The sequence below is a fragment of the Triturus cristatus genome, chromosome 4_2 (genome assembly GCF_964204655.1).
Source record: "Triturus cristatus chromosome 4_2, aTriCri1.1, whole genome shotgun sequence".
Taxonomy (NCBI): domain Eukaryota; kingdom Metazoa; phylum Chordata; class Amphibia; order Caudata; family Salamandridae; genus Triturus; species Triturus cristatus.
The window spans coordinates 298962519-298976716 of NC_140586.1; the positions used below are offsets into that span (position 1 = coordinate 298962519).

A 14198-nucleotide genomic window follows, 5' to 3' on the forward strand; every position below is an offset into this window, starting at 1 on the left:
CTTATAAGGTCCCAAGGGCGAGACCTATTAACTATGCCAATGCTTGTTTACAATTCTGTTTTGTTTACTCTAGCATCTTTTGTCGCCTGGGGGTGGATTCTGGAACCTGCCCGGGTTGGGCCCAGTTACCCAAAGATGAAAGATGCGAATTAGTTTCTTAACCTCTCCAGGGCCTCATTATAGTAAGGAGGCGTCTAATCAAACCAAAGGCAGGCAGGAAGAACTTCAAGCAGAGAGACAAGCTTGCATTTCCTCTCATGTTATTTTAACAGGGAAGAGATTTTACCTGGGTTTCTTCGTTCAGTGCAGCAGGGCCTGTGTCTGATTTTCCCTAGGAGCAGCAATATTTATGGTACATGAAAGTGCCAGACCACGTTGGACGGATCTGGTCATTACCCATCCTTACGCCATAGGTCATGGCAATTCTAAAGGCATCATTCACACACACCAAAGCCTGATGACACGTCCCTGGCCACACAATGAACGATTACCGATTTTGTTTTTTGGTTGTGTTCGAAGCTCACAGACACAGAATGTAACTATTTTTGCTGCTGTGGGGAGCAGGTAAAAAGAAATAAATCTAGGTGTTCCCTTCCGGCTCAGAAAACAGATTAACTCGTATGATTGACAACATTAAATATTTGAAGAGAGAAACAACACCATGATCGTCAACCACAAACAAAGTAGAGCTACAGTTACAATATCTGACGGTGCTTAGGAACCAACAGCCCACGCAAGTGGTGGTAGTGGCTTACTGGCCACTAAAAATCGTTTGGGGACGGGGACTTTTTACTTTTTACAAATTAATCTCTGAACTGGATATAATGTTCCCCTTTCATACACCTCTACGCGGGGAGATTCGGTTCAAATTAGAACATTTCCTCACTTGGCAGTCACAGAAAGGAAACTAAAACAGAGGTCATCATGTTAAAATAATGACAGCAGGTTGCCAGAAACGGGTGCCTGATATTTAACAGTCTGTGTCGGAAAACATACTAAATGATGACAAACGAAAAACATATGAAGGGGTTCTATTGTTAATTTTCCTACTAAAATCTTTCAAGTTTTATGAGATTGGTTCATCAATTCCCGCATCCACAGTTCCAGCACCACTGACTGTTCCCACGTTTGTTTCTCAATATGTAAGAACCTACACTCCTCTAGGACCAGTGCTTAATTTGTAAGTAGAAGCCCCGGGGCTCAGTTTTGCTCAGAAGGATCTGCTGTATGTCAGCACGCTGAAAGCCATGGCTGCATAGTCTTGATTCCGCCACCTGTTTCCTTGTTCCACAACCTCCTGTCCCGTTCTCTCACTCTTGCATGTTCTTGCTTTGAACCTTCGTCACTTTTTTCGGCCTTTTTCATCCTCCTTTGCTCCTCGTGTGTTTTCCACTCTCTTGCTTTGGATGAAAGTCTGACAAAGAAATATAAGTACTGGTCCCCAAAAATTAGTGCCGGTGCGCACCCCCTCCCCCACTGGTTCAAATCAAGCAAGGTCTAGCCCATGTATAAATTAATTCCATTCTTCGACCTTGGATCGGAGGTTTCTACAAGGTCTACCTCTTCATCTCACATCTATTCTTTCACACTTGCTCTTAAGACGCATTTTAACTCTGCTTTTCGGTCAAATCTTTGGATAATTTATCTGATAACTTTGTAACACAAGGGTGCCATTACTGCCAGCAGGCCTCCAGATAATAGTGCGATCTATAAAGGTTTTAATAACATAATGTAATATAACAAAACATTTTGGCAAGGGAAGCAGGCTCTGACAACTTCCCCACTGCAGAACGAAATGAGTAAAGGATGGAAGCCACCAATTAACCTCAACCTTGTCTACCAGGGGGAAGCCAGTAGTGATCCATAGCAGCAGGCCGGTGAAGACGGAGGCCACAAGGGTACGCAGTGACACAGCGATACATAGAAGAGTCCTTCAGACTAAAATGCCATGGTGACCCATGAAGAAGGAATGAAGCCTCCCAGACTATCTCAACTTATGGGTGGAAAGTTACTTTTAATTGCCCTCCATTAATTTCCCAGGTCCCCTCCGATACATTTCATGGCAGTGAACAGGTTCTTTTCAAATGACATACAGGCCACTCAATTGATCTGGGTATATAAAAATCTTGAATAGGAGAGCATATCAGTTCTGTGGCTAAATGCCTAGTGCAAGAGGTTACAAACTGCTGTATGTTGTGCAAAAGTGTCCCCTCTGGAAACCCTGTAGACCCAGTTAAAGTAAGTCACTAGAATATCCATTGCAGAAATGTGCAGTCAAGGAAGAGCTATCAACCAATCTCAAGCCTGTATACCTCTCAGGAGGCGCCCATAATAGGGAACTTTCATCCCGTGCACCAAAATTGCATTCCGGACCATACCCCTGACTGTGTGAACTGGTCGATCATGTGGGTATGACAAGCTGTCTACTTCCAAGAACAACAAGCATTGGCATAGCCAATAGGTCTTGCCTTTGGGACCTTATAAGTGTTTAGCCATGCAACATTTGATGTTGTTGCACCAAGGATATTGTGCTGCATAACTAAATACTTATAAGGTCCAAAAAGCGAGACCTTTTGGCTATGCCAATGCTGGTTATTAAGTGACCTCAATACACAATTTCTTCCCTAGAATGGGCAAGGCCCCTGAATAACGTAAAATAGGGCCAAGCTCGTCCTCCATTTTCTTGCCCCCCTACTCCTAGCTGAATGTAACTCTCAAGTCTCTCAGAACTCCATCTCACCAAACCCATGAACTCCATTCTGTCCATCCTTATTGTTTGCCTTTTGGTCTCTGCCTCTGTTCTAAAGAGGTGTGTATTGGAGGAGATGTAGCCCTGCCACTTCCATGTTCAATGACTTGCAGAGTATACCTAAAACCCACCCATTTATCAGTCCCCTGCTTTCCTTGTTTCAGTTTTTCTGCACCTGACCTTTACTTCTGCACTGAGATCTCCCTCTCTTGCTTTTCCACTGACTCTAAAGAGGAGGTAGGCATTCTTCTGTCCATGTTGAAACCTGGCTTTCCCAATGACACGTGCTGTGTGAGAATATTACAAGGAACATCTACTGCCAGTGTCTAGGAAATTGCCAATATTATCAATGCATTGTTCACAGCTGGACTTGTCCTCAAAGTTTGGAAAGCCAGTGTTGTTAGCCCTCTGCCTTCAAAAGATGGTTTGGATGTTCCAAATGTTTATAACTCTGGTCTCATGGTGCGGTTACCCACTTTGGAAAAAAAGACAAAGCAAATAATCTCTGAACAACTTCCCGACCATCTTGAAGAATCCAATGCTCTGGACACTCCTCTGTGAGTTTCTGTCCCAGTAGATAGAGGGAATCAGTCATGGCTTTGGGACTTAATGAGGTGCTCCATTAATATTGTTTGAGACGATGTGGCTCAGCGAGGCTGATCCTACTAGCTCTTGAATTTGACTCAATCGTCCACTGTACCATCATTGAAAGGTTTGCTGGTGTGGATCTCTCGAGAACCACATCAACCTGATTTAGAATTTTTTTGTTTTTTCCGGCCATTTTTAGTTTTTCTCTCTGTTTCATTGTAGTTGCCAGGTCGTCTGCTGTGGCGCCTCACAAGATTTTTCTATTCCCCCTATGGGGTTCTTTGTTTATTTAAGCTCTTTGTCTTATTAGATTTTTTAAAAATGTATTTAATTCTTGTGCTCAATCGTGTCGGAGGATGGTGATGAAGTTAAAAATGTGCCCCCCCTGGAACATTTCTGCGGACACCCATGGTTATAGTGACTGCTGTGAAAAACTCGCTCTCATCAAAAACACCCTTAGCTACATTGCGAACTAACAAAATACACCCACACATCAGTCCACGGTACTGAATATATATTGACGGTCGATGGTCTATTTCATCTTGCAAGCCACGCCATCTGATCTCGCCTAACCCTTCCAAAACCTTTCACAAAGGAAGAGATTGACTTTCGTTGCCTTGTCTGGGGATGTTGTGGGAGTGAAGCCAGTGACTGCTTTGCAGTATGTGCGCCACGAGCATCGCTCTTGACGTGTGAAATTGAAGTTGGTGTGGTACAGCTGACCACCCCTCTCCTTCGCAGTCATTTCACAGTTACTGCGTTCTGCCTCAAGTTCATCTCTCCTCCGCCCCGCTACAGCCCACCTTTATTTCCAGAGTGTACGTTGTACAGGATAACTTTCCACCACGCGCCACCTCGCCTCTGCCGGTCCAGTTAAATCACTCGCGCCTAATGCGGGAATGAACCTCTGACAGCCAGCGTACACGCGCGCTTATGAGCGTGTCTGAGCACGAGAGGGCTTCTAGATTGAAACAGAACCATCTCGTAAACGAAGCGCGCGCTGAGAAATACCTCTTCCCGGTCGAGTGTGAAATCAGTTTCTCCTCGGCCTGACCTTTTCTTTCCGCTGGCGGTTTCAATACAGGTGGCGGGAAGTGACTGAAGAGATTCCAGAGGCGCCTGCGGATCAAGGCCGGCTTTACGTGCTTGCCGGTTAGCGTATAAGTGGATCTATCGGATAATGACAGTAAAGTGGCTTCTGATGCATTTGGTACGTTTTTAATTAAACCTGGGTAGTGTATGTTCAGAAGAAAGCGGAATTGCAGTAGTGACAGTCAAAAGCTGCACTTCCTGTAAAGCATTAAGGGAATGGGCCAGAACTCAAACAATATGAACTGTTAAGAAAAAGGTTGCAGGCCAATATCCCACTGGTAGTTACTATTTAAAAAAAATACATTTCTGAATCCTCCTATTCTTTACAGTTTCGAAGTCGCCACTTTTGAACTTTCTGGGCACAGCATAACTTGGGCCGCTGATGTACGAAGTTAGAAATTAATTTTACATGTTTTTCGTCTCTTTCAGCTGTGGTTTTCAAGATAAGATGGCTTTTGGGCCACCTATCGCAAAGCCAATCGTCAGCTGCAGAGGACATTTGAGGAGAATGGATAATTCCTGCAGGAACACAGGATGGATGGAAACTACTTAACATTAAACAACCAGAACTGAAGCCGACCTTCTTAAGATACATCAACAGGAGATCCAATTCAGCCAATGGGATATTGAAGCATGCTCGAAAGTGTCATTTGAACTCGCTTTATCAATTCCACTCTCTTACATTAAAGTAAAAGCCCTTTGCAATTTTAATCAAAGTTGAAATGTAAATTTGTGATGGACACGGATAAAATGCAATGGAATGTGGTGTAATCAAAATAACAAAATCCGAAATATATTTTAATTTGTCATTGTGAGGGTCATTAGTAACCATATTTCCATTGTCTGATTCGTAATACAACTAGGTACATGCGTCTATCAAAAGCTGTAGCACATATACCATTTAATAAATATAATGGAGTGGGCCCCCTTATGTTTGTACTTCTGTAAAAGTGCATATAGTGTAAAGGTGATTGAACTAGGTAGGTCACAGTTTGCTGTTAATGCATCCATGAGCTTGGTTTTACCTACATTTGAGTCACCCTTCCACTAGTAAGAGTTGTATATTCTCTGTGACTTGTAATTTTATTCATTTCAAATGTAAAGAACAAATACAATAAATCTATATTAAAGTTATACATCAAATCGATACTAGCAGACATTGCAGTAATATGTTGAGGAACAGGACTTAAAAATAGTTTTCTTGCGTCTTTTGGTATAGGGCACATAAAATGTGTAGCATCTTGCACGAGGCTCTTAGATAAATCACAAGAGGCAAGCCTATTTAAATAAGGAGTTTTGTTCCGCGAATTCCATTGCAATGGTAGACCCTGGTTTTAAAATTCATGAACTATCCAATGGCCCATTTGCTTGCAGGCAGATTCTGACAGACTGCGATGCCGAAAGTGTAAAACAAAATGTTGCAATGCATCAATAGCTTGGTAAAGCACATGTGAATCACCGCTAAATATATAAACTTTGTTCGCATGGGAAAGCATCAAACTTTTGCTCAGTAGCCGAACTGAGCTAAGAATCAAACTCAGCCCAGGCAAACGTTTTCAAACTGGCTTCACCATGAGAGTGAGGGTATTGAGCAAAAATAACCGTGCCTAGACAGAGATTATTTTTTTTTACTATGGCTCAAAACACCATATTTTAACACTTAAGCATAAGTTTACCAGCCACCATAAAGGGCAACTAATGAATACGCCTTTACTTCTGTTTCTGAAAGGCAGATAATCATGCTTGTGACTATACAGACACTATGGGCACTATTATGATGTGCTTTCCGAATCGCATCTCGGTTTCACTTCCGACTGCCTAATTACAATCTAGGCAGTCGAAAGTGAAACCGGCCAGTCATTCAAGCTAAATTCCGACTGGCTCCAGGAGCCCGTCGGCCAGTGGGAGACTGCAACGTAATCCCATACAACGCCATTTTCGCCGTCTGGATTACAATGTCAGTTTCCGACAAGCTATCCATGCTGAGCTTTACGACATGGAAAGTGTGTCTGAAAGCGACTTTGGGGGCCCATAACAGGGGCCCCTTCTCTCTATGGCCTCTGGTTGAGGACCGAGGGTGCCCTCCTGATTTGCAAAAGCTCCCATTCCTCTATGGGAGCTTGTGCTACGGACAGTTTACAGGCGCAGCACAAGCGCCCATTGAGAAATGGGAATATGCGACCGCACCATGTGCGGTCACACAGTAATTGCGGTGTCGGGACCGCGACTGTGTCGGTTGGATTAAACTCCGATTGACATTGTAATTGAGCCCTATGTGTCATTCACAAATAATAGGATTCAAAGCACAGGATATGTATGCAACATTAAATGTGCCTATTGCCTACACTGTGTCCACTGAATACACAGGAACTCAAAGTCCTGAAGAAATAACACAATTTTTACATTATTTGTCATGCATTTATGCCATCCTTAGTTGCTTTGCCGGTTAAGAATAGTGCTTAATTTGAACTGGTGGTTGCAACTGTGGCCCACCCATACTCATTTTTGGGGACTGGGACTTTAATTGTCCTCAACAGACTTTGATCCAGAGAAAGAGAGAGAACAACACAAGGAAGGAGAAGAAAGGAAAAACAGTGACAAATGGAGAAAGCATGGGATGAAAAAGAACATGCAAGAGTGAGTGAAAGAAGCAGGGAGAATCTAGTGATATATGCAAGTGGCATGAGGTGGAACCAAGACGACACAGACTTAGTATTCGGCACCCCAATCTCCAACACCACCAACTACTGGCTTCTGGTAAAACTTTGGACCCAGGAATTAATTCTTTGACAAATTAAACACTGGTTAATAGTTCAACAAAATTTTATGAGCGGCCAACAATATCATGCTAAATATACCAGCCCACTGGAAGGGCGCTCATGCATGCTGTACGTCAGGGTCTTTGCATGAAAAAATGTGCCTTCCACAAATTCCAACACTGGAAAGAGTGTGGCTCCCATGAGTTATCGCAAGACAAAATACGAGGCACTACTGATTTCTGACCATTTACTAACAAAGTGGTCATGAGAGTTTTGTGCCCAGAGTAAGTAAGTAGTAATCTTTATTGCTTGATTAATAAAAATCTTAGCAAACTGCATAAAAAACACAAATATATCGAAAAACAGTGCTAGAACCGTTAAAATTACAGTGATTTCATCAAATAAAAAATGTATAAAATTTGCATACTGTACTGAAAGAACAAGTTACTTACCTTCGGTAACGATGTATCTGTAAGAAACATTAGTTAGTTAGATTCCTCACCTTAGAATATCCCCAGGCGTCAGACTGGATCCGGAAGATTTTTCGTCAGCAATACCCCTTGCGCGTCGCTAGGAGTCGTCTGCGGCTCCGCGTCCGTCGTCGGCGTCGTGCGCCGGAATGACGTCGGAGTACTTAGACGCCGCCCTCGCGCGCTGACGTCAGTTCTTGTACATAGCTTTCCGCGCCAGGAACGCAGAGCCATGCAAAGACCGACACTGGTGCCACAAATAAAATCTAGGGGCCTGAAAAGGATAACCTTAACCCTAGATGTCAGTTCGCAGAACGGGGAGGATGGGTGGGTCGGTGAGGAATCTAACTAACTAATGTTTCTTACAGATACATCGTTACCGAAGGTAAGTAACTTGTTCATCTGAAAGAAACACGTTAGTTAGATTCCTCACCTTAGAATAGATACCCAAGCAATACCATCCCCGGTGGTGGGTCTGCGAACCAAGATCACACCAGAAAGTCCTGGAGGACAGAACGGCCAAAGAAGCCATCCCTCCGGACTTGGCTGTCAAGGCAATAATGCCTGGCAAACGTGTGTAGCGAAGCCCACGTCGCCGCCTGACAGATGTCCTGCAAAGGGACACCCCGTCCCAAAGCAGTAGTAGCCGCTGTGGCCCGAGTAGAATGGGCGCGCAGCCCAGCAGGAGGGTCCTTTTTTGCCAAGGAGTAACAGATTTTGATGCACAAAACGACCCACCGAGAGATGGTCCGTTTGTGCACAGCTTTCCCCTTCTTAGCACCCACGTATCCAACGAAAAGTTGGTCGTCCACCCGGAACTGCTTCGTGCGGTCCAAATAAAAGGAGAGCGCACGTTTTGGGTCCAGACGATGGAGCCTCTCTTCCTCTTTGGAAGGATGCGGAGGCGGAAAGAAGGTGGGCAAGGTGACAGACTGCCCAAGATGAAATGGAGTCACCACTTTCGGAAGAAAGGAGGGACGAGGCCGAAGGACAACCTTGTCCGGATGAACAGAGAGAAAAGGAGGCTTTGATGATAAAGCCTGGAGCTCACTCACCCGTCTAGCCGAGGTGATGGCTACCAGAAAAGCAGTCTTCAGCGTCAGCAGACGAAGAGGACAATTATGAAGAGGCTCAAAGGGAGCACACATTAGAAATGTGAGAACAAGATTCAAGTCCCACTGAGGCATTACAAAAGGGACAGGAGGGAACGTGTGAGTAATGCCTTTTAGAAAGCGTGTAACTACAGGGGACTTGAAAAGAGAAGGCTGATCAGGAAGCCGTAAGAAGGCAGAGATGGCAGCAAGATAACCTTTCAGGGTGCCCAGGGCAGAGCCCTGCCGGGCCAAAGAAAGAAGAAAGAGGAGAACCTCAGAAAGAGGGGCGGAAAGGGGATCCACAGCCTTTGCTGTGCACCATGCCACAAATTTGTTCCACCGGCAGGCGTATACCGTCTTTGTGGAGGGACGCCTGGCTGCCAGAATGATATCACAGACTTCAGGAGGCAAGTCAAATGGCATCAACTGCTGCCGCTCAATCTCCACGCATGGAGGTGGAGGCTGGACAGGTTCGGGTGGAGGACCGTCCCCTGCTGCTGCGACAGAAGATCCTCCCGAAGGGGCAGACGCATCGGAGGATCGGTCAACATACTGAGTAGCTCGGGATACCAGTACCTTCGTGCCCAATCCGGAGCCACCAAGATGACTTGGGCACGGTCGCGCCTGATCTTCTTCAGCACTCTGGGCAGAAGTGGTATAGGCGGAAAGGCGTACAACAGACCGCAACTCCACTCGTGACGAAAAGCGTCGCCGAGCGAGTGCCGCCTTGGAAATTCCAACGCGCAGAACTGCTGACATTGCGCGTTCTCTTCGGTGGCGAATAGATCTAACCAAGGCTCTCCTCACTGCTGAAAGAGACCTTGCGCCACTTCGGAGTTCAGACGCCATTCGTGATCCATCATGCACCGACGGCTGAGTTCGTCTGCTCTGGTGTTCAGAGAGCCCGCCAGATGTTGAACCACTAGGGTGACGCCCTGGTGTTCCAGCCATGTCCAGAGGCGCAGAGCCTCCTGACAAAGGGTCCACGACCCCACCCCGCCCTGTTTGTTGCAATACCACATGGCGGTGGTGTTGTCCGTGAACACCTGCACGACACTTACCCTGACAGAGGGAAGGAAGGCTTTCAGTGCAAGTCGGATCGCTCTCAACTCCAACAGGTTGATGTGGAGACGAGACTCCGCCGGAGACCAGAGGCCTCTGATCTCCGCCTCTCCCATATGGCCACCCCATCCCAGTAGGGACGCATCCGTCACTACGACATGCTCCGGTTGGGGAAGGGAGAGGCTCTTGCCCTTGACGCAATCGCGGTCCGTGAGCCACCACTGCAACTGCTGTGCAGTGTTCTCCGAGATCAAGACATGGTCGGACAGGTTGCCGTGATGCTGGGCCCACTGAAACTTCAGGTCCCACTGCAGAGCCCGCTTGCGCCGCCTGGCGTGATGCACTAGTAGGATGCAGGAGGCCATCAGCCCCAGAAGCCGCAACACTAGCCTGACCGAAACCCAGGATAGAGGCCGAAAGATGGGAATCAGGGCCTGTATATCCCGGACCCGCTGTTCCGGTGGATGGACCCGGAACTGCGCCGAATCGAGAACCGCTCCGATGAAGAGGAGCTTCTGAGAGGGACTCCGGTGTGAGTTCGGCACGTTGATGGAAAATCCCAGCAAATGCAGGAGATCCGCCGTAGTCTGGAGGTGGGAGACGACTGTCTGGGGCGAGCCCGCCTTCAACAACCAGTCGTCGAGATAGGGGAAGACTGGAACCCCTGATCTGCGCAGATGAGCTGCGACCACCGCCATCACTTTCGTGAACACCCGAGGGGCACTGGTGAGGCCGAAGGGGAGCACGGTAAACTGAAAGTGCTCTGGGCCCACCGTGAACCGCAGGTAACGCCGGTGGGCCGGCAGGACGGGGATGTGGAAATATGCGTCCTGCAAGTCCAACGCTACCATCCAGTCTCCGGGGTCTAGGGCAGCTAGAACCTGAGCCAAAGTCAACATCTTGAACCTTTCCTTCCGGAGGAAGGCATTGACGTTCCGGAGGTCCAAGATAGGGCGTAGGCCCCCTTTGCCCTTCTTGGGAACCAGAAAGTAGTGGGAATAGCAACCACGACCTACTTCTGGGCTCGGAACGCGCTCGACGGCCCCCTTGGCCAAGAGGGCCGAAACTTCCTCGTGGAGAAGATTCAAATGATCCCCCGAGATACGGTGGTGCTGCGGTGGCATGGCTGGAGGGGTCGTCTCGAAGGGGAGGGAGTAGCCCCTTCGGACGATTTGCAGCACCCACCTGTCCGATGTGATGGACCGCCAGGGGAGCAGGTGATGGCGAACTCTGCCGCCCACTGGCGTGGAATGGGCCTGAAAGCTCGGACTAGGAAGGCTTTGAGGCGGATGCTGCCGGGGTGGATGTGGGCTGACCTCGTCGTCCTCCAGAACCGCCTCGGCGGAAACCACGTCCGCGACCACGCGCAGGTTGGTTCTGCGGCTGGTGGCTAGGCGCACATGAGGAGGCACCCCTTCCTTGGCCACGAAAGGGGCGAAAAGCGGAAGTTTGCGACCGCGGGGCCGAGAGGCCCAAGGACTTGGCCGTAGCCCGGGAGTCCTTAAAGCGATTCAGCGCACTGTCCGCTTTCTCGCCAAAAAGGCGAGTGCCATCAAAGGGCATGTCCATGAGAGTGCTCTGGACATCGCCCGAAAATGACGTGGACCGCAGCCAGGCGTGACGTCTAAGCGCCACTGTGGTAGAAATGGCCCTACCCAGCGAGTCCGTGGTGTCAAGCCCACACCGTATAGCATGTCGCGCGACATCCCTCCCATCGGCCAGAGCCTGGGTAAGTCGTGTCCGGACCTCCTCCGGACACAGGGGCAGCGCGTCCTCCACCGCATCCCACAGAGAGTGGGAATAACGGTCCAAGAGACAAGCGGTGTTCAAAGACCGCAGGCCCAAACTAAGGGAGGAGAACAGCTTCTTGCCGAACTGTTCCAGTCTCTTGGAATCCCGGTCCGGCGGGGCGGTCCAGGGGTAGGGTGTTGGGACAGAAAACTGGGGTCGCCCGGAGCAGGGCGGTGGCGCCTGGCGACGTTCCTGTCCACAGGAGGAACTGTGGAGGGCTTGGACCAGGTGCCCTGCAGAACGTCAATGAGGGCCTCATTGAATTGCAGCAGAGGCTCAGTGGAGCTTGCTGCAGACTGAAGCACCTCAGTAAGGACGTTAGTCCTCACAGCCACGGCAGGCAGCTCGAGCCCAAGGGCTGCGGCCGCCTTGCGCAGCACCACAGAGAAAGCAGCGCCCTCCTCCGAAGCCACAGTCGGAGGAGAGACAAATCCAGTGTCTGGAGAGGTATCCAGGCCACTGGCCTCCCCCAGTTCATCTGCCCAGTCCTGGGACAGTTGAGCCTGAGCGGCCATAGGATCCTCGGATCCCTCCCAGTTGTCCCCATCATCCAATTCCTGGTATACAGGAGAAAGTAACGGAGCCGGGTGGTAGACATAGTGTGTCTCTAGCGGCGCCGATCGCGGCGTCCATCGACGCCGTACCGGCGCCGGGCCCGGAGAGGGACTGAACTGGGGCTCGACGTCGAGCAGAGTCGATGTCGGCGTCGGGGGTGGTACCGGTGTCGACGCCGGCGGAGGAGGTGTGACGAGGTCGACCGGCGTCGGCGGGGACTCGGGAACGGGTCCCACGGGCGCTTGCGGCGTCGAGGCCGGAGCCGTCAACGGCGCCGGGGCCGGAGCCACCGGCAGGCAAGGCATGCCAGTCGGGTCCGCGGGGCCCGAAGGCGCACCAGCGGGCGCCGACGGCGGAGCCAGGTTCCTCATGGCCGAGAGGAAGGCACTGACTTCCGCCGGCGTCGTGTTAGTCCCAGGGACCGGAGGGTATGGGGACGGGCGCGGCGCCTGCGGCTCCGCCGGAGCCGCGGGGGTGGAACCACCCTGACCCTCGGCCGAGTCGCGCGACCGGCGAGGGGAGTCCGAAGAGCGATGTCGCCTCTTGGACTTCTTGGAATGCTTCGACTTACCCGAAGACTTGGATCCCGACGACCGATGGTGACGTCGGCTGCGGCTCCGCGACCGATCCTTGGACCTCCTCCTGGACCGGGATCGAGAGGCGCGCGGAGCCGAGTGGCGAATCTCGAGAAGCTTACGGGACCGCTCCCGTCTAGCCTTCGAGGTCAGGGCCTTGCAGTCCGAGCACGACTCCGCGTCGTGGTCGAGGCCCAAACAGTACAGGCACCGGTGGTGATGGTCCGTAACCGACATCAGGCGGCTACAGTCAGCACAGGCTTTAAAACCAGGCATCCTACCGGCACCGGAGTCAAGACAGGATCAAAAAGGATCAAAAAAGTTAGTCAAAAATTGACTAAAGGGGTAGCTCTCCCGGATCTGCGCTTACTGGCGCGGAAAAAAGAAGAACTGACGTCAGCGCGCGAGGGCGGCGTCTAAGTACTCCAACGACGTCATTCCGGCGCACGACGCCGACGACGGACGCGGAGCCGCAGACGACGCCTAGCGACGCGCAAGGGGTATTGCTGACGAAAAATCTTCCGGATCCAGTCTGACGCCTGGGGATATTCTAAGGTGAGGAATCTAACTAACGTGTTTCTTTCAGATATATATATCAATGTGTGTATCATGATTAAGCACACAATGACTGCTGTGGGACTGTCCTCCGCAAGGTTAACCCAGGTTCAAGTGTCTGTGTGAATAAATATAAAATCTTTGCCAGGTTAAGGGTATTCTAAAAATGGTCCTTCCCAGTGAACAGATACCAGATGAGTTTGCAGCAACCTGGAATACAAGCTAGTTAGTTGGGGATTGGCAGGTTTAAGTTTTGTTTTTACAGTTTTCATAAAACGTACAAAGCTGCAGGCTAGCCGAACATCACCCCCCTCGAAGCAGGCCTTCAACGCCTGTCTGCATGACCGTATTCGATTTTCGTTCAGACACGTCTTTAGAAGCTGTCTTCGTTCTAGATCTAAACTCTTGCAGAGGCGCAGTAGATGTAGAACGTCCTCTTCAGGGTTATTGCGTAGTCTGCAGTTAGGGGCTGGATGTGTGCATTTCCATGGCGGTAAGTGGTTTTGCCGGTAGAATCCCCAGCCTCATTGCCAGAAGGCTTTCCTTCATACTTCTCGAGAAGCTTGTACTTAAATATGGCTGTGCAACGCTTCTCGAATAGCTCTGGATCACAAACCAGCTGTGTGCCCTCTTATTTATGTCTGTTTTGTCTTTTTCTAGGGAAATAATCTTCACCGTTTTGTTCACCAAGGTTTTAAAACTGTTGTGAGGAAGACCGGATTCCCACAAGTCCTGTAAGGCGAGCTGCCTTAATCTTGACTGAAGATACACCATAGCGGGGCAGTCAGTTTTTCTGATCATCTCTTTCCACAAGTATGAGTTTAACCCCTTCGGTGCTCATGACGGAACGGTTCCGTCATGAGCCACGGTTGAGCTGTGCTCATGACGGAACCGTTCCGTCATGACCA

General features: G+C 49.5%; 1 protein-coding gene across 2 annotated transcripts in view; it reads right to left on the reverse strand.

Moving 5' to 3' along the window:
• The window catches only part of COP1 (COP1 E3 ubiquitin ligase), a 689508-nt gene that overhangs the window by 74128 nt on the left and 601182 nt on the right, over positions 1–14198 (reverse strand). The gene's annotated exons all lie outside the window — the stretch shown is intronic.